Raw genomic sequence first — 22,947 nt, forward strand, 5'->3', positions numbered from 1 at the left:
ATATCTATTCTTGTGAAGAGCTAAATTGTATAATTGTATGTTAGGATAGTGGGCTCTTCTTGCATATATTATATTTGTTTTAAGAACTCCTAACAGAGTTGAAGAAACTCCTAATAGGGTTGAGGCTTTTAACAAAGCCTAGTCTCCTAATAGTGACTCAAGATTCTATATGTACTTCACAGACTCTTAATAGGGTCAATATCCTTAACATGATCCTATTGTTTAGCGAATCATCTAGTGGGTACCATCCCCACTAGTGTTTTCCCTTGGCCAAGGTTTCCCTAGTTAAAAAATAATGGTGTTATGAGTTCATGACACACATGGTTATAATTACTATTCAACATTGTTGGTTTAATTTCATATGCAAGTTGTAAAGTAATTAACAATATTCAGTTGTGGGCAAAATTTTGTAGAATATTGATTCACATCCCCCCCCCCCCCCGCCCCGCCCCTAGTATTATCTATTTATAACAAAAAACCAACCCACATTGACCTAGAAAAATAGGCAGAAACATATGAGGACTTAGGACAAGATAGAAAAAATTCATAAATTAGAGGATTAGCATAAAGATTCAATCTGCCTCATGATCATAAAAGTGCCTTATGGATTGGATTTCTTTGCAATGAGTTTAGGATACTATATTTATGATATCAATGTGTTTGGGTTTGGAAAGTAACCAAAAAGTGGGTTTCATCATTCTAAAAATGATTTTCAACATTTATTCTCTACAAGATCCAGTAAGATATAATTATATTAAGCACATTTTTTATGCCATGCAAGAACAATTGTTAATGATTAAAATAAGTTCGCAGTCAAACTCACAGAAGACATTTAGATACAAAACCTACTTGTGATATCTTCTTGTAGGTGTAAATAAGTATTTACTATTTACAATTACTTAAGTTTACTTAGGTTAATGCATTATTTTATTATATTGCATTATTTTATTATTTATTTAGCTGAGACACTTAGGAGTTTGTGTACTCTCACGAGTTATCATGTTGACAACACAAAAATACACAACTCTATTTCAGTACATGGTGTCTACAACACTAAAGTTTGCATCATTCACTGAGTTGTCATGATTTACAACACAATTATTCACACTCCATTTTTAGCACATGTTGTCTACAACACTAATTTGCATGATACACCATTGTAGGCTTATCCTCTCATCATTGCACTTACTTTTGTGCTTAATGGAGGATAACCCATATTTGGTTGACATGTGCTTGGTTGTATGACTTATCATGTTGCTAACTTCTATGCATTCTAGAAGCTCTCTAGAGGCCTTTATAAATAGGCACTCTTAGTGTACTTGCATATGGCATATTGAATGAATACATCATCATTCTGATGATACTCTCTCTTTGGTCTACTATTGTACTTGTGTTTGAGCTTCTTGGTCTTGGGTGAAGTCTAGCCTAAGACAAATTCTTAAATGGTATTAGAGCTTAGGAAAATTCTCTACACATAACCATTCAAGATCATTCATGCTTCAACACCTTGACCCAAATCTAGAAAATCTATAGAAATTGGGAGCATCTAGAGCCAAATCTGACCTCTCCATTACATCTGGAATGTCGATTCGGTGAAGATTGACTATAAATTTTCCTATGTTGGGCTAAAGTTGATCGTGAGGCAAATTTTTTTTGCAAATCGGCACCCGAAGGCACCAATTTGTAAACTGGGTATAATCTAATTAATCTGATTATTTATTGTTCACATCTGATTTTTAATTTTTTCCATTTGGGCTTTTTTGGATTTTTTTTGAGTTAGAGAATTTTTTTTGCAGAACAGGGCAATCACATCCTAACTTTGCAATTTTGGAGGAATATTCTATCTATTGCAGGGTATCATTATTGAGTGAGCTCTTCAATTTTTGTTCTACATATTAAACCACTGGCTAAATAATTTAGGCCAACCTCATAACTATGGGTAAGCAAGCAAGACTAGAATAACCTTCAAGATTCTACCAATTGGCATCCACCTATCCCCACCGATGGCCACAACCTTTTATTTTTATGATTGCGGGTTTTTCTTTATAAAGAGTGCAGGGTTCAGCACCACATCAAATGTGGGACTAAATCCCACATTTTTGGCAGGTGCAGTAAAAGATCTTGCATTGTTCCATATATAGTCTGGCGTCCGCAACAAATACTTTAGTGATGGTGATAAAGATTGGTGCTCGCAAATAAATTCTAGCAATGGGAAATACAACACAACATCCACTGCAATAGGACACACATCCTTGACCATACCTGTACATGCAACACACTCATATCTGCTCTCGCTATGCCATACAAACTGCTAAATAACCTACCATGTAGTGATATTCCAGATGCCCACGTGGATCGCTACGCACAGCCTCTACCTATGGCACATGGAGATATAATCAGAATTACATGTCAGCAAGTTAGTGTCTATAATAGTGAATCATACCCATGTCCGTGATTAATCAGCCTACACACGTGTCATCCACATCTGAATGCCAAGTTAGCATGTCGTACTATCCTAGTCACTATTATATATAGTACACCCAAGCATGCCATGTCAGAATTTTATGTACAATTCATACAATATGGTGTTGACATCAACATTTTATGTACTTAAATTTGATGGTTGTATGATCATCCTTCCAGGGCCAATTTGAACTATTGTGATGGTCGTATGACCCTCAAATTTAACCCCATCTTTTGCTAATGCAACCCCTCTCCAGATTGATATTTGATTTTGCAGTCTGACTTTGGGAGGCCATAACTTGGACATCCAGACTCCAAATCAGGTACAATTTTTTTTGAAATTGGGTAGAATTTCCTAACATTTTAAGTGGTGCAAAAATTTTCTAGTTTTGGTACATGAATTTGTCAGAATTGCTTTTTTTGGTGATTGTACCTACATAATCCTACATGTTGCAATTTCAAATGCTTCATACGAGCACATCTGGAATCAAAAATAGGTTCCATTTTTTTTGAAAGTGATTTATTTTTCATCTAATTTCTAGATTTTACTAAATTATAGTGTTGTATGGACAAAAGTGTCACTTTCATAAATAGGGCCTTTCTTTGCTTTGTATTGCTTCAAAATTGTAGCACATTGTAAAGTTCTAGATTTGTAATCCTTTAAGATGTTATAACAAACAAAATTAGAAGTCCACGAAGGCCAAAATTGGCAAGTGGCCATTGTAATCACACTACTGATAAAGTACCAAAAGCATCTATTTTGGGGGGGTTTCTTGATTTAGTGAAAGGGGGGGTGTTCTTGATGTTGTGTTCTCTCTTTTCTCCACTTTTCTTTCAATTTTCTACATTATGGAAAATTTTAAGTTTTCAAAATTAACTCCACATAACTATGCTACATGGTCCATCAAAATGTGTTATAACTTAATGCATAATGGAGTTTCTCAATATGTAGATGGTACTCTTCCTAAACCAGTAGGTGACAAGGTATCAACAAGTGATATTTCAGCTTGGGTAGCAATGGATAGAAAAACCCTAGGTGATATATGTTTGTGGGTTGATGATAAGATCATGTATCAAATTAAGAAGTGTTCTACATCTAAGGTAGCTTGGGATACCCTCGAAAGCCTATATGTTAAAGTGTCTGAAGAGGATGTGTTCAAAATTGAAGATGAGCTTGTCTTCTTAGATCCTAAGTCATTTGATTCAATATAGGATTTCATCATCAAGGTGAATGAACTAAGGACAAAGCTTACTGATTATGGGAGCTCTATCAAAGATGACAAATTAATTTATCTCATATATAACAAGTTGCCATTAGAGTATTCCACATTTGTTTTTTCTTTGAACACCTCAAAGATTACCTTAGGGTCTACCTATAAGAAAGTTTCCTTTGATGAATATGTTGATCTATTGGATACAAAAGAAAATAAGTTGAAGTCAATGGGGATTCTCAAATCACCTAAGTCTAAAGCATTGGTGGCCAACAATGAGGGTTCTCAAAATTTAGCTAGACAGTCTTCAAATAAAGGAAAGGACAAAAAGAAATGGAAGAAGGACAAATCAGAGGATGCAAAAAAGACAACACCACAATCCAATCGACAAGGAAAATCTTACTCAAATTCCAACAATAAGGGGGACAACAATAAGGAGAAGAAAAAGTGTGGCTATTGCAAGAAAATGGGTCATGAAGAACATGAGTGTTATCTTAAAAAGATTGACGAGTTGATCAACATCATGAAGAAACATAATGTTCCATTGCCTAATGCTTATAAGGATAAAGGGTCTTCTTTAGATTCAAAGGGTAAAGGGCAAGCACTCATGGAAAATTCACATTCTTCAAAGGAATGGATACTTGATTCGAGTGCCTTATATCATATGGGTTCTTCAGGAGAGGATTTTACTTCATTGAAGCAATCAAAGGTACCATACATCTTCATGGGAGATGATACAAAAATGCAAGTTGAAGGGAAAGAAAACGCGGAGATGGAAAATTGAGAGTTTCATAATTTTCTCTATGTTCCAAACCTAAGTTCTAATCTCCTATCAATCTACCAAATCACTCACCCTGGAGGTGGTCATAGAGTTGAGTTCCTTCTAGACTCAGTAAAGGTGCACAGTTTGAAAGATGATTCCTTGATTGTAGTGGGGAAAGTGAATCATAACAAAAGGTTATACTATTTCTCCCATTTTGTGCCCAAGTCTTCTTCAAAGGCCTTGTTATCTCAATCCAATTCAACAATCCAATTATGGCATTAGGGTTATGGACATCTTTCCTTTTGCTACCTTCAACAACCTTACACCAATAGAATGGTCAAAGGTCTACCTCAAATCAACTTTTCCCATGGTGAATGTTCAACAGATTCAGTGGATATGCATTCAAAAGGGAAGTTATAGAAAGAGAAGTCTTCAAGAGCACTAGTTGCTCTATAGATGATTCACATGGTATTAGCATGGCCTTTTGCAATTAGCTAGGGTCGCTATAAACTTACCTTCATTGATGACTTTTCAAGATACACTTGGGTCTACTTTCTTCATAACAAGAATGAAGTGTTGGACAAGTTTCTAGCCTTAAAGACTCATGTTGAACAAAAATTGAGGAAAGCCATCAAAGTTCTAAGAATGGACAATGGAAGCATGTATGTGAATAGAAGACTAAAATAATTTTGTAGACTTGAGGGAATTGATCTTCAGAATCCACCAACATTCAGTTTGCATAAGACAGATGTTGCAACATTGAGGATCCACACTCTGAAGTCTATGACAAGTTGCATAATACAAGCCAAGTCTCTTGATCTATCACTTGAAGTTGAAGTAATCTCTAGTGCCACTCACATTCTTAATCAATCTCCTCATCTGGGTTTAGATGGAAAGACTCCTTTTGAGGCATGGTACGATAGAAAACCTATTGTGACACACTTTAGAGTCTTCAGTTGTCCTACATGGGCAAAGATATCTTCTAGGGGTTGCAAGGCATAGTCACCTCAACCTTGTACATTGATTGGTTATGAAGATGGTGTGAAGGCATATAGACTATTGGATCCTAAGACACATTAGATCTTTGTGGAAAAGGATGTACACTTTGAGGAAAGTTCACCAAGCTTTTCCTCTAATCCTCTCCACGCATCCTATCATGTGGAAACTGATAGTGACACCAGTGATAGTGCTTCAACAGATTTAGACACATGGGGTTCTATTGAATATTGTAGTGAGAGGTCACTAGATCAGTTTAGTCCACATGTGTACATAGCCACAGTGATAGGTCTAGCATAGTAGGGTACATCCAGTCTTCTAGGTCCAACTTCAGTGACAGATTTGGGGGGTAGTATTGATGATGTACCTCTTCTTCTTGATGAAACAACTTCTTTTTTAGTTGTCATGAGGGCTCCATCTAACCCTATTGTTAATTCTCTACATGACCGATCATTATAGGTTGAAGTGATTGTGGGTACTTATGATGAGTAGTTGTAGAGGGTTTCTTCATCAGATGAGCAAATAGACAATTCTTTGAGATATTTTCTTCAGCCAGTTGAGCAGGTTTTAGAGACATCACATATCTATGAGATTCTTTCGACACACAACGGAAGCATCTCATTTTTACCCTTGACCTTGTTTCATCCTAAGGGGAGGAACACCATTCTATAGTCTTGGATCAGCTTCTTCATTGGAGCAGTCACTGGTAGGCATTCTTCTTTGGGGGGGGAGCCTATTCTATCTCTCTTCCTCTTCTCATTTTTCTCTTATGTATATACTAGATGTATGTTGTAATGGGGGGGTCTTGATTACTCCATCCATCCATACATCGTATCATCTCTCTTTTTGGGGGAGGGTTTTTCCCATGAGGTTTTCCCTCTTTCTCCGCTTTATGAGAGATTGCATTTCATTATGTACATGGGTACCTAACATGGCCTAGTAGCTGTGATGGGGACACAACCCACACAGAATGGACACATTAGAAAAAGGGGAAATTATATTAACTAAGAAAATAAGCTAGTACAAATAGTACAGGAAAATAAACTTCAAAACATGCCCTAAGGGCTTACAATAGCATAAATCTGGAGATAATTTCTCCTTTCAGTACCTCCTCTCAAACTCCACTCCGAATTGCCTTTACAATGCCTGAAATCTCCTTAAATAGACCTCGAAGGGTTAAGGACTAGGAGTACATTCTAGAAAGTTCTAGTTGGCAACCACTGACCAAATAGAAGGTTCTAGAAGCTACGTTAGAAGTCGACACAAATCTAGAAGAATCCAGAAATGGTAATCGAACTTCCGGGAGGCATAACTTTTGAACCGTAGCTCTGATTGACGAACCGTTTATATTTTTGAAAAGCTCTTGAAGCACTCTATAGCCCTATGGAAAATCTTTGCTCTTCCCCCATTTTTCAACCCTTTTGAGGTCATTTAAAGCCCCTAACCTGACTTTGAAGCATTCTTAGGAGGTCTCCACAACTTGAAAAATTGCAATAAATTTCAAACCGTGGGGCCTTTTGACCTGATTCTTTTTTTGGAATGCTCTAAATTACAATTACATTCATCTAGCCAATTTACACCTCCTAGTTCACCAAAATGATGGCTCAATTACATACTCCTATTTTTTTGGGATTTACATGACCACTGATAGTGGAACTGTGAGAGTTGGAACCTTTATTTGACCCAAATGGGTATCCAAAAATGAAAACACATGGAACAAAAACTAAGTCTAAGTATTTTTTTTGGGTGACACAGGATTGCCCTTATACCTCTAGATTCTCCTACATCAGACACCCAGGGTAGATTGAAAAGTGACCCTATCACTTTATGAATGGTTGAGGAAATCCCAAATAGGAAACCTCAGCTGTTGAAATCCAAGTTGAGTCCTCGATCGGTCATCCTTTCCATTTGACCAAATACTCTTCATACTGCCTATTTTTGGTACTCCTACCCACATGATGATCTAGAATGTCTTCTATCTCCTCCTTCTTAGAAGCAAGAATTAGACATGGCTCTAACACCAGCTCCTCATCTGCACCATCATCATGATACTCTGTTAAATCTGCAATGTTGAAAATGGGAGAAATGTGAATACCATCTGGAAGCTCCACTTCATATGCATTTCCTAAGTCATGTTTCTTCAAAATTTTGTAGGGGCCAAATTTCTTCATTTTCAGCTTATTGTAAGTACCGGCTGGAAATCTTTCTTTTTGTAAGTGCACCATGACTAGATACCCTACTTGGAATTCCTTATGTCTTCTCCTTTGATTAGCCCTAGCTTTATACTCTTGATTCATCTTGGTAATGTGTGCTTGAACCTCCTCATGTAGATGCTTGATATGTTCAACAAATTCCTTGGCTTCAGCACTTGTCCTCTCCCCTTGTTCTATCTTCCTCAGCTCTGGTGCAGTCCTTGGGCTACTCCCATATACAATTTGGAATGGTGATTTTCCAGTACTCCTATTTACAGAGTTATTATAAGAAAACTCTGCCTGTGGTAGAATCAAATCCCACCCCTTGGGCTTATCCCCAACTAAACATCTCAGCAAATTGCTCAGACTTCTGTTTACTACTTCTGTTTGGCCATCAGTCTGCGGGTGATGCATGGAACTGAATTTTAGGTTAGTTCTCAACTTCTTTCACAATGTCCTCCAAAAATAACCCACAAATTTAGTATCTCTGTCAGAAACTATAATCCTTGGGAGACCATGTAGTCTCACCACCTCTCTGAAGAACAAGTCTGCAATATGGACAACATCATGAGTTTCGTGGCATGGAATGAAATGTGCCATTTTGGAGAACCTATCAACAACCACAAATACTGAGTCATTACCCCTTTGTGTCCTTGGCAATCCAAGAAAAAAATCCATACTTATGTCCTCCCATGGCTTTGATGGAACATGCAATGGGTGATACAGTCCAATATTGTGGCTAAATCCCTTAGCAACTAGACAAACTTGACAACTCTGTACAAACCTTTTCACATCCTGTGACATTTGAGGCCAAAAATAATGTTCTCTTAGAATGGAAATGGTCTTATCTCGACCAAAATGTCCTGCCATCCCTCCACTGTGTTTCTCCTTAATCAAATTTTCCCTCATGGAACTCCTTGGAATGCACAATTGACTACCCTTAAACAACATGGCATCCTAAATCAAATAGTCTAACCACTTGGTTCTATCTACAGCAATAGGCTCTTTTCAAGATCCTCAGGGTACAAATTCTTGAGTTCATCAAACCCAACTACTTCAACTTGCATTACTGTAAGCAACAACTGTCTCCTACTTAGTGCATCTGCAACCCTGTTAGATTTTCCAGTTCCATGCTTCAACACAAATGTATAGCTCTGCAAGAACTCTACCCACTTCATATGCCTCTGATTCAATTTAACTTGGCTATTTAGGTGCTGTAATGCTTGATGATCAGTATACAAAACAAATTCCTTTGGCAATAAATAATGCCTCCATTTCTTTAAGTCCTGAACTATTGCATAGAACTCTTGATCATAAACAGAATACTTCTTCTTTGCATCATTCATTTTTTCACTAAAATATGCAATAGGCTTACCTTCTTGGTTTAATACAGCCCCAATAGTGCTACCACTAGCATCAAAATCCACCTGGAACACTTTTCTAAAATCTAGAAGTGCCAACACAGGCTGTTCTATCACCTTCTTCTTCAGCAATTCAAAACTTCTCGCAGCTGCTGTAGTCCATTTGAACTCTTTTCTATCCCCTCTTATTGTATCAGTTAGCGGTGCACATATGCCACTAAAATTCTTAATAAACTTCCTGTAAAAACTAACAAGACCATGAAATGATCTTACCTCAGTAGTAGACCTTGGAGTAGGCCATTCCAAGATGGCTTTTACCTTCTCTGGATCCATTTTGAGACCTTCAGGTGATATAACAAACCCCAAATAGACTAACTCAGTTTTTGCAAAGATACACTTCTTCAAATTAATTAACAGTTTCTCTTCCCTTAGCCTTTCAAGGACACTAGGAATATGCAATAAATGTTCTTCCAAAGTCTTGCTGAAAATTAAAATATCATCCAAATAAACAATAACAAATTTTCCCAAGAACTTCTTAAGTACCTCATTCATGAGCCGCATGAAGGTGCTTGGGGCATTCGTCAATCCAAAGGGCATGAATAACCACTCATAAAGACCCTCCTTGGTCTTGAAGGCTGTTTCCCACTCATCTCCTTCTCGAATCCTTATTTGGTGATAACTACTCTTCAGATCTATCTTTGTGAAGTACTAAGTTCCACTCAAGCAGTTCATAAGATCATCCATCCTTGGCAAAGGAAACTGGTACTTGATGGTTATCCTATTTATAGCTCGAGAATCTGTACACATCCTCCACTCTCCATCCTTCTTTGGTGTGAGTATTGTAGGTACTACACATGGACTCAAGCTCTCTCGAATCAAGCCCTTCCTCAACAGCTCTTGAACCTGTCTATTTAGCTCCTTTGTTTGAGAAGGAGTCATCCTATGAGTAGCCTTGTTAGGAAAAATAGCTCCTGGAATCAAATCTATCTGATGACTAATTTTCCTTACTGGTGGCAATCCATCTGGAACATTATCAAAGATAATATCTCGAAATTCCCCTAGTAAATCTAAAACTTCAAGTGGTATTTCACTACTACCTTCTTTATCTTTCCTAGGAATCAAAGCATAGCACATATGTTGATGTTTCATGCCATCTAAAAACATCCTTCTATCAACAAGAAAAATCCTAGCACTGCTACATACCTTTTCACTGTCCTTTTTCATGGGCTTCAATTTGTGGTGAACTCCATCCTTTGTCAGAGAGTATGTGTTTGCATGCCCATCATGTACTGCATGTCTATCAAACTGCCATGGTTTACCCAACAATAGATGGCAAAAATCCATCGGAATAACATCATAGAGAAATTCATCATGGTAACTCCCAATTTTGAATTTCATTAAACATTGTTCACTTAACAAGACCTTATGATCATCTTTTACCCAAGCAATCCGATAGGGCTGGGGATGTTTCTCCCTCTTGAGCTTCAGCTTAGAGGCCATCTCTTTTGATACCAAGTTATCAGTGCCACCACCATCAATGATCACGTCACAATATTTATCCTCACACTTACATCTGGTACAGAACAAACTCCTCCGTTGTCCCAGTTCAATCTCACCACTTAGTAGGACTCTTTCATTTACCAAGGTCTCTCCTCTTTCTGCATCCTCTGAATGTGATGATTGTGCATCCTCATCCACATGAGCAACCATAGCTTGGCCCTCAGCTCTCCTATCTATGCTTCCTTGTCATTGAGGGCATTCAAAGGTAGGATGACCTTCTTCATTACAATGGAAATAGGTACCATGGAAGCCTCCTCTTCCTTGTCCATGTCCTCTACCTCTTCCTCTCTGATTTCCAAAGTCTTGATCATGGGAGCAGTTGAAACCCTCATTCCTCTGGTTCCTGCTAGTACCCACATCTTCATTTTTCTTTTGGGTTTCATTGCAGCCTCCAGATGATCTACCGCTTCCCCTTCCTCCTTGACCGCACCCTCTTTGTCTTCCTTCAAACCTTTTATTCATCTTCTCTTCAACTCGTAGGGAAAACTGGTATGCCTCTTCAACGCTGGTCATTCTTACTAGACTTAATTCCTCTTGGATGCTAGGTCGCAACCCATTGATATAACGAGCAACCTTCTCCTTATTTGCTTCTGCATGCCCCACTCTAATCAAGAGTCGATAAAACTCCTCTATATATTGTTGGACTGATCTTCCTACTTGTTTTAACCCATGCATCTTCTTAAAAAAATCAAGCTCGTAGTCCACAGGAATGAACTCCTTCTTCAATTTGTCCACAGGTGATCCCACCTTGTGATCTTCTCCTTTCCTCTTCTATTTCTTTCCAATTGGACCTCTTGCCACCAGATTTTTGCATGGCCTTTCAATTTTGCCTTTGCAAACTTAACCCTATCTGGGTCCCTGATATCCTCATACTCAAAGTATTCTTCTAGTTCATTGATCCAATCAATCAACTCATCTGGTTTCAGACTTCTTGAAAATACACCCACTTCAATTGTAGGTCTTTTCCCAAACTTAGTAATGGCCCTAAAAAGACTTTCCTCTACATGATTCAGAACTTCCCTGTCAAATTCCCCTTCTGGTCCAATTTCATCATCTTTGTTGTCATCTTCACTTTCATCACCTGCGGCCACAGTTGCTCCTCTACGGAGCTCCTCCTGCAATGCTTGTACTTGCCTTTGGAGGGCTCTAACCTCCTCAGGATTAATAGCTTTGGCCCTTCCTCCACACTCTCTTCATGGAGGCATCTTCTTAACTCAAACCCACAACCACATAGTCCTGGTGCAAACTGCCTCACAGTCGGCGCTTTGTCTACACACTCAGGAAAATCGCTCTGATACCACTTGATGGGGACACAACCCACACAGAATGGACACAATAGAAAAAGGGGAAATTATATTAATTGAGAAAATAAGCTAGTACAAATAGTACAGGAAAATAAACTTCAAAACATGCCCTAAGGGCTTACAATAGCATAAATCTGGAGATAATTTCTCATTTCAGTACCTCCTCTCAAACTCCACTCCGAACTGCCTTTACAATGCCTGAAATCTCCTTAAATAGACCTCGGAGCATTAAGGACTAGGAGTACATTCTAGAAAGTGCTAGTTGGCATCCACCGACCAAATAGAAGGTTCCAGAAGCTACGTTAGAAGTCGACGCAAATCTAGAAGAATCCAAAAATGGTAATCGAACTTTCGAGAGGCATAACTTTTGAACCGTAGCTTCGATTGACGAACCATTTACATTTTTGAAAAGCTATCGAAGCGCTCTATAGCCCTATGGAAAATATTTTCTCATCCCCTATTTTTCAACCCTTTTGAGGTCATTTAATTCCCCTAACCTGACTTTGAAGCATTCTTAGGAGGTCTCTACAACTCGAAAAACTGCAATAACTTTCAAACCGTGGGGCCTTTTGACTTGATTCTTTTTTTGGAATGCTCTAAATTAAAATTACATTCATCTAGCTAATTTACACCTCCTAGTTCACCAAAATGATGGTTCAATTACATACTCTTATTTTTTTGGGATTTATACGAACACTGATAGTGGAACTGTGAGAGTTGGAACCTTTATTTGACCCAAATGGGTATCCAAAAATGAAAACACATGAAATAGAAACTAAGTCTAAGTATTTTTTTTGGGTGACACAAGATTGCCCTTATACCTCTGGATGCTCCTGCATCAAGCTGGGACTCATTCTACATTTCATCCTAGATTTTGTGAACTTAAGCGTATTCCCCTAAGTTGCACTTAAGGGGGGGTGTTGGTGTAAATAAGTATTTACTATTTATACTTACTTAAGTTTACTTAGGTTAATGTATTATTTTATTATATTGCATTATTTTATTATTTATTTAGGTGAGACACTTAGGAGTTTGTGTGCTCTCATGAGTTGTCATGTTGACAACATAGAAGTATGCAACTCTATTTCAGCACATGGTGTCTACAACAATAGAGTTTGCATCATTCACTGTATTGTCATGATTGACAACATAGTTATTCACACTCCCTTTTTAGCACATGTTGTCTATAACACTTATTTGCATGATCCACCATTGTAGGCTTATCCTCTCATCACCACATTTACTTTTGTTCTTAATGGAGGATAAACCATATCTAGTGGCAAAGTGCCTAGTTGTATGACTTATCATGTTGCTAGCTTCTATGCATTCTAGAAGCTCTCTAGAAGCCTTTATATACAGACACTCCTAGTGTACTTGCATATGGCATATTGAATGAACATATCATCATTCTAATCATACTCTCTCTTTAGTCTACTGTTGTGCTTGTGTTTCAGTTCCTTGGTGTTTGGTGAATTCTAGCCTAAGCCAAATTCTTACACTTCTATCAAAGCATCATCAAATATTTGAAACAAACAAGCTTCAACTTAATTTTGGTAAACATACATTTGAATGGACACTGATGATTAGGATGAGTAGTCCCCAAGGGGATTACACATACTTTGTAGACTTCTTTTTGGCACCCCTTTCTCATGAAATTACATGCACTTCAATGCCTATATTTCATGTGCCTTGTAAATGATTAATTCAAGTGGAAAGTAAAATTTAATTGGTCAAATGGTACTTTATAAAAGACTAAATTGTATTAAGGCTTTACAGTTCAGCAGTAGAACCCTACAAACTTCCAATGTAGATGACAGAGAGGGTATTTGCATTGGAATATGTATGACATATGTAAAACATACATGTACTCTTTAAGGGTTAGCAAAAGAAAACCATATTTCCTTCATTTCCTATCACATGCAAAGGGTTCACATTTGAGAGAAAAGCATTCAAAGTGGCACATGAAATTTTTACTATTTTTAAATTTGATGCCACTAGGGACTGACAGTATGATCCACTAAACATAATTGTTACAAAGCTTATATAGAATGGGAACTCTACAAGAAAATTTCAGCATGAGAGTATGCCATTGATAAAAAAAATCTAAAAACATGGACTCTTAGGAAGTGGTCAAAATAGATATAGAGAATTGCGCTAGTGAAAAAATATTTATATAGAGGAATTGTTAGCACAAATTAAAGAATTGGACAATCAAAAAGAAAAAGTGCAGCCCATGACATCCTACAATTTCTACCAAAAAGTGGATCATCCAAGCAAAAAATTTCTTCTAGATGCCATAAATAAATATTGTGTAGTTACAAATTGGTGTTGATTAAAAATTAATGTTTTTTGAGAAATGAGGACCCTAAAATCTTTGTAGATTTTGAAGACTTTCATAAGAACGAAGCATTTAGAAAATTATGGGATATTGGGTATTGGGCATCTAGATGTACCAACAGGATAACATTATGCTTAGGATGAAGATAATGAGTATGAGATTTTTGAGGATCTTACATCCACCACTATAGGCACTGCCATTGGTTCCATTAAACCCACTCTCCAAACTACTACTAGTACACTTGATTCAAATGGACAATATATTGTACTTAATCAAAAAACAAGGGAAAATTATGGTATAGGGGAAAATATGATAGAAAAAATAGGTTATCCAGGTGATGGTGGATTGGGTCTAATAGGTCAAGGACCTTGATATCCACTCTCCCTAGCAAAGCCACGAAACCTAGTCATAAACTAGTAATTATAGATGAGCCACATGACCCATCAGGCTCATCAAAAAAGGGTTGACCCATGGAATTATTCATCCCAGCTAAAATTCCAACTCCCACTATTGGTACATCATCAAAAAGGACATTATAACTACACATTGACTAGAATATTCTAGCTAGATGTGTATAGAAGAAAAGGTTACACATACCTAGACTAATACAATACTAGTCATAATTCCCTCATGAAAAAGCCCTAAGAATAGTCTAAAGACTCCACTTGTTGGTGGTAGTGGGGTGAGATTAGGAAGAGGTGATGTCATTGGTAATCCTTAAAATGAAATTACTACAACTTCAGGCATTGGTGGATACACATACAATATTGCAAGTGCTCTTTTTCCTTTCAAATATCATATTGTATTAGTAGATCCAAATTTTGAATTCAAAATTTTTATAACAAACTTTGAAGAAACCAAAAAGATGAATAGAAAAAATAATAAGGAATTCAAGAAGGATGTACTTGGTGCCTCATTCTAAAGAACTTGCTTTAAATAGGATATTTTCAACATATAACCCAAATAAATAAAATATAGAGTTCATGATTGTTTCATACCCACAACAAGACAATAATCCACTAGAGAGTGAGATAAATCAAACATATTTTAATGTTAGCAAAGTATCAATGTATTTCTCCAAAGTAAAAAGTATGGACAAAGTCATTATGACAAAAAAGACCAACCCTGTGGTCTACAGTCCACTGTTCAAGATGGAGAGAGAGAAAAAAGGGTTGGAGAAAGCAATTGAAAAGTTAAAAGAAGGCCTAGAAAATGCAAAGGAAAAAAGATAATAGGGGGTGATCCCACAATAATGGGTTCCACTTTTTGACCAATTTTGAGACTGAAATTAGTATTTTTGAAACAAACCTCACGTTTGAGTGACTATATCTTTAAAATTATGAATAATTTCAAGATGACATAAACTATTCATTTGTAGTACTCTATTCCTACTTTGTAAGCATATTTTTTAATTAAAATAAATAAATTACTTATGTCAATTTGTTCTTCTCCTCCAAAAAGTGGTATATGTTAAAATTATTTATTTTTAAAGAGTAATAGTCCGTTTGACACACAACTTTTTTTCTAGAAAATATATTGAGGTAATTATTTTGGTGTTTGATTTGTAACATAAATATCTAGAGGATGCATTTGGTTTGATTCAATTTGGTTGAATATTGTATAGTTTATGAAGTTTTGAAGTGACACCAATTGTAATTTAGACATACGTTCATTTTGACATAGATAACTTGAACTCAATTGATCATAAATCATTTTTCTTTTTTTTGAATAGAAAGCTATCTCAATAGCCTATTTCCTAGATATTTAAAAAAAAAAATTGACCTAATTTACTAATTTTCCCAAAGTGTTGAAGTCAGTTGATGTTCAATCGGTAATGAACCTATAATGAGTTAAACTCATATTTGAAAGTCTTAATGAATATAATATTTATTATAATTATAGTCATTGGAAAGCTTGCTCCGAGTAACACAAATTGGCATTTTTCATTTTACAGTAGGAGATCATTCAATTCCAATTTTAGGGGTCGAAAGAGCCAATTCATTTTTTCTAGAAAAGAACACCAATTTTTTTTAATTTGACATGTTTGCGTGAACATGATGTTCATGCGAACATCATGTTTGCATGAACTTGTGAGGAAAATAATTTGGCAGTTAGAAATTTAAGTTAACATGTTTGTGCGAACATGTAAAATAATTTGTGTTCGCATGAACATACATAAAACCAAATTTATCAAGATCTCAATCAGAAAAATGGAATTTTAATCACAAAATTGCTATTAACAATATGTTCAGGTGAACATATTAATAAGGTATGTTTGCGTGAACATACTTTATTTAAATTGAATATGTTCGCACAAACATATAATTATTTTATTTTCACGCAAACATAGTCAGCTCGTTCGGGTGAACATACGTAAAATTCAATATGTGAATTTTTCATCATTTCGCAATTTTCTTCATCCCCCAAAAGTGGTACCCAGTATTGTGGGTTTACCCTAGGTGCGAAGAAATAGAGAAAAGGATAACAAGTGCTTCCTCTCAAGAAGCAATTGCAAAGCCAAGAAATATGTAGGTAGGATTCAAAATCCGAAAGGAACAATTGGAAGAAAGCAATAAAAAGCTAAGTGATATAAATGTGGAGTGAGAAGCATAAATCAAGAAGTTGAAGGAAAAATTGGAAGAAAGCAATAAAAAACTTAGTGATATTATAAATCATGTTAATATGGATGTAGATGTAAAATTCAAAGAACTCGGGGACAAATTGCAAGAAACCAATAAATTACTTGAGGATGAAATAGCATCTACTATAGATATTTTCAAAAAGTTGGAGTCTAGTGGACATACAATCAGTAAATAAAATAAGGAATTGGATAATGAGAGGGAAAAAGAAAAATAGTGGAAAGAGAAAGTGGAGAAAATAAAGAAACAAAGTGAAAAATAGTTTTAACAAATGGTGCAAGAGATACAAAAGGAAAAGAAAATAATCACAACCTATAAATATAGCTTGACTAAGTCAAATGAAAAAATTAAAAGTTTAGTCAAGATTTTTTTTTCTAAAATTTGGGGAAAATTATGGAAAATGTTGATAAGTTGTGTGATTGGTTTGAATTGCATCGCATTGTTTGAGCTATTTGTGGGAGTATCAAAGAGAAGATTGAGAAGAATAAAGACCTTTTTAAGCTCAAGAAGACTGCAAGACATATTATATACATAAGAAACACAAGTAATGACATGTATTGGGCCAAAAATGGAATTCATGATCATGTTAGTGCATTAGTAAAGTCATCATCTATCATTCAAAACTTCTAGAGTATAAGGGAAGTAGTGAAATATTTGAACTCGTTTGGGAGAAAACTCACCAAGATGGATGACAAAGAAAAATTAATGATAAGTCTTGGTTTGCCTAATTCTCCCAGGTACTCATCAACAAAATTCATTGGAAGAGAAGCTTACTAAAAAGAGTTGGAGGCCAAATGATGTTTGAAGTATTCTAGTTTCCTCAAGATACAACTCTTAAAGGCATTTTGAATTGCATCAAACCATTGGAAAATTTGAATGCACTATTGGATGTAGCTTTTCTTTCAAGTAAATATTCTAAATATAGATGTTTGATGAAGTTTCAAGTCATCTACTATAATAAAAAAAAATATTCAAAACACCAAACAAAGCATAATTCAACATCCTAAAAAAGCTGGTTGAATCTTCAATCATCTCATAAGACATCAATCAGAGTATGTGAAACTTGGAAAGTGATTTTAATCATCTTTGTAGTGTTTACTTTATTTCTATTTCTAATGGGTTGATATGAATTTAGATTTTCAAATTTGTTTCTTAAACATGATAAACATAGCAAAATCTAAATGTTATTTTGTTGAATAGGCATGTCAAATGAAAAGATTTTTTTTTGATACCAAATTCAATGCTACTCTAAGATTCTTCCCATGAGGCAAAATAACCTAAAGATGTTGTTGTTGGAAATATTCTTAACAAGGCTAAGTTACTAAGGGGGGAGGGGTCAATTAGTAACTTCTAAAACTTCTAAAACTTTAATCCAATTAACACTTAATCCAATATGAATATTATGATCTAACTGCATGCATTAGAAACTGGAAACATGAAAGCATACATAACACTTTGACACAAAGATTTGGTGACCTTGAAACCTTCCAAATAGAAAGTAAAACTAGGGTGGAGATGATACCCACAAGCTTTAGTACTATAGTATAGAGTTGGCCTGTTAAGGCTTGCATTGATCACTTCTGATGATCTACCCTATTAGGAGCAATAGGATTGCTAGGTCCACATTGTGAAAGGATTTTAAAACATACAATGAAGTATGCACTCGATAAAGATATTTATAAAAGAGTGTTAGGTCTACCTTGTTAAAGGATTTGACCAATCCACCTGTTAGGATGAAGTAGTAGCTGATGTCTAATCTGCAACTTGGTTTGCTGAATGAGATTCCTTTAAGTGTAAAAATCACCTTGCTATGATAGATGAACCTTTTTTGCTCCTTATACTATTGTAGCCTTTGCAATTCACACTTTCTGCTCTTCTTTGATGATCACATTGATTTCATGCATGTATTCACACATATATTCACATTCTTCTCATTTCCACATATATTGGATGTGATACAATACACTACATATATACCAATCCAATTATAAAAATTAAAAAGTCAACCACAATAAAAGTTTTCACAAATATTACAAAGTTGGCTCAAATGTAGACACTCGGGCTCTGAAGACTGACTCGGCGAGGTTCTGATACTCAACATCCACTATCACTGCTCAACATTGTCATACACTTAGTAGACATAGAAGCTCAGTCCATATTGATCACTTTTAAGTAGTCTTAAAATCAATCTGCATTGGTGACTCAGTAAATACTATGAAAAATCATCATATAAATTGAATCACTAGTTTACCTCTACATAGCTTAGTAAACACTATCTCCTAGAGCTCGATATAAACTGAGTCACTTGGTTAACAGTGAGTGGCTTGGTTAACACTAGACTTGCATCACACTAACTACAAACTTTTTAACCTCTACATAGATCAATTTACACTAGTAAACTTAGCTTACACTGAGATGCTTGGTTTATACTAGTGACCTTCACGCTAACTATAACTACTTGGTAAACACTGGAATTTGTCCAAAGGAAATTGAAATTCTTGGAAAATACTGTTAGCTCTGTAATAAGCTCAATAGATACTCAAACATTAAATAAGTATACATCACTACTAATAAACTTGACTGATATGTCAATAATTTCCCCCTTTGGCATTAGTGACAAAAACACTTATTGGCCAAAACTGAGTTCAAAAATAGTTCCTAAATATCTTTATCTATCACCTTGTGATTCTAGCTCGGTAGAATATACTAATTTTGAGATTTTTCAAAATTGGTTTTGTAAGATATATTTTTGTACATGGTAAGGCTTCTATGTTGTATAATGTACATACTTTCTATACATCTATCTCACATCTATCTGTAAGAATTTTCTTAGGGCAAAATTCACCCAAGAACTAAGAACTCAAGCACAAGCACAATTGTAGACCAGAAAGAGTATGATTAGAATATCGATATGTATTTGATTCAATATGAATGAAAGTACACTAGGAATGTCTATATATAAAGGCCTCTAAGATGCATATAGAATGCCTAGGAATCAACATCATGATAAGTGATGCAACTAAGCACATGCCCACCAAATATGGGTTATCCTCCATTAAACATAGGAGTAAGTGTGATAATGAGAGGATAAGTCTACAAGAGTGTAACATGCAAATTTATGTTGTAGACAACATGTGCTAAAAAGAGAGTGTGAATAAATATGTTGTTTACATGACAACTCAGTGAGTGATGCAAACTCTAGTGTTGTAGAAACCATATGCTAAATTAGAGTTGCGTACTTCTATGTTGTCAACATGACAACCCATGAGAGTGCACAAACTCTGAAGTGTCTCACCTAAATAAATAATAAAATAATGCATTAACCTAAGTAAACTTAAGTAAGTGTAAATAGTAAACACTTATTTCCACCAATACCCCCCTTAAGTGCAACTTAGGGGAATGCCCTTAAGCTTATGAAAACTAGGATGCAATGCATAATGGGTCCTAGCTACTAGGCCATGTTAGGAACCCATGTACATAATGAAATGAAATCTCTCATAAAGTGGAGAAAGAGGTAAAAGGCCTCCCCCAAAAAGAGAAATGAAAAAATTAGATGCATGGATGGATGGATTAATCAAGACCCTCCCATAACAACATACATCAAGTATATACAATAGTGAAGAATGAGAAGAACAAGACCTCACAAGAGGAAAAAGTCCCCCCCCCATAAGAAAGAAGAGGAAGAGAGACAAGGTAGTCCCCCCCCCCTCCCCCCCCCCGCCAACAAACCAATGAAGAATTTTGACCAGTGATTGCTGCTCCAAGGAAGAAGCTAGTCCATGAGTGTTGAATGATGTTCCTCCCCTTTGGAAGAAACAATACCCTAGGTACAAGTGAGATACTTATGTTGTGTGTGGAAAGAATCCCATAGATGATCACTAATGCCTCTGAAACCTTTTCAACTACCTTGTGAAGGAAGAATGTAGAACCTGTCCCAAAGAATATACTGTCTCCTCAACTGATAAAGAGACCTCCTGCAAATACTATACATAAGTATCCACAATCACATCAACATATGCATATCGATCATGTAGAGAATGGACATGAGGGTTAGAGTGAGCCCTCACAATAACTATAGAAGGATCTTCTCCATAAAAGAGATGTATATCATCAATGATGTCCCCCAAATCCACTATGTATGACTCCACAAAAAAACTTGAAATATCTATTATGAATTCATCCTCTATTGCTGGAGCTAGAAGACTAGGTGTACCTTGATTTGTTGGACTTATCACTATGGCAATATATGCATGAGGACTATACTAATTTCATGACCTCTCACTGCAACTATTGATAGAACCCCACGTGTCTGAATATGTTGAAGCACTATCACCAATGTCACTATTAGTTTACACACTGTATGATGTGTGGAGAAGATTAGAGGACAAGTTGGGTGAACTTTCCTCAAAGTGTACATCCTTCTGCACAAAAATATGATATGTCTTAGGATCCATAAGTCTGTATGCCTTAACACCATCTTCATACCCAATGAAAGTACAAGGCCTAGGTGTTGGTGCCTAACATACCCTAGAAGATAGGTTTTCCCATGTTGGACAACCAAAGACTCTAAAGTGACTCACAACTAGTTTTCTACTACACCATGCCTCAAAAGGAGTCTTCCTATCTAGGGCATTATGAGGAGACCTGTTAAGTATGTGAGTGGCACTACTAATGGCTTCAAATTTAAGTGTAGGATCAAGAGACTTGGATTCAATCATGCAACTTGCCATAGTTTTAAGAGTTCTAATCATTAGTACTAAAATATCTTTCTTGTGCAGACTGAATGCTGGTGGATTCTAAAGATCAATTCCCTCAAGTTTGCAAAAGTCTTTGAGTCTTTTGTTCACATATTTGCTTTCATTTTTCATCTTAAGAACCTTGATGGTTTTCCTTGATTTTTGTTCAACATGACTCTTAAAGGCTTGAAGCTTATCAACCACTTAATTTTTGTGATGATGGAAGTAGACCCATGTGAAGCATGAAAAGCCATCAACAAAAGTAAGGATGTTGGGTCCTTGGCTAACTAAAGTCACTACAAAAGGTCCTGCTAAAACCATGTGAACCAACTGAAGAAAAACTGGTGCTCTTGAAGAATTCCCTTTATCATACTTCTCCTTGAGATGTATATCCACTAAACATGATGAACACTTACCCTTAGAAAAGTAGATGTTTGGTAGACCTTTGACCATGTGTTTTGAGCAAAGTTTCTGAAGATAGAAGAAGGATAAATGACCAAACCACTCATGCCATAAATTTTTTTGAGCATAAGGCTTGTGAAGGAGACTTAGGCACAAAGTGGGAGAAAGAATACAACCTTTTGGCATGATTAACTTTCTCCACTACAACCAAGGAATCATCTTTTAGATTGTGCACCTTTACTAAGTCAAGAAGGAACTATACTTTATGACCATCTCCAAGGTGAGTGATTTGGTAAATTGAGAGGAGATTAGAACTTAGGTTTGTAACAAAGAGAACATCTTTGAACTCTCTATTTTCCATTTCCACATTTCCTTTCCCTTCAACTTCCATTTTTGTATCATCTCCCAAAAAGATGTGTGGTACCTTTGACTGCTTTAATGAAGAAAAATCCTCTTTTGAAGAACCCATATGATAGGAGGCACCTGAGTCAATAATCCATTCCTTTGAAGAATTTGAATTTTCCATGAATGCTTGCCCTTTGCCTTTTGAATTCGAAGATCCTTTCTCCTTATAAGCATTAGGTAGTGGAACATTATGTTTCTTCATGATGGTGGTCAAATCATCAATCTTTTTATGATAACACTCATGTTCTTCATGACCCAATTTCTTGCAATAAGCACACTTTTTCTTGTCCTTATTATTGTCCCCCTTCTTGTTTGAATTCAAGGAAGACTTATCTTGTTGATTGGATTGTGGTGTTGTCTTTTTTGCATCCTTTGATTTGTTCTTCCACTTCCTATTCTTGCCCTTTCCTTTATTTGAAGATTGTCTAGTTGAATTTTGAGAACCCTCATTATTTGCCACCAATTCCTTAGACTTTGGTGAATTGAGAATCCCCATTGAATTCAAATTCTTTTCTTCTTTATCCAATAGATCAACATAATCATCAAAACAAACTTTCTGATAGGTAAACCCTAATGT

This window comes from Cupressus sempervirens, chromosome 10 (assembly GCF_028749045.1).
Source record: "Cupressus sempervirens isolate cs-2001-9-10 chromosome 10, ASM2874904v1, whole genome shotgun sequence".
Taxonomy (NCBI): Eukaryota; Viridiplantae; Streptophyta; class Pinopsida; order Cupressales; family Cupressaceae; genus Cupressus; species Cupressus sempervirens.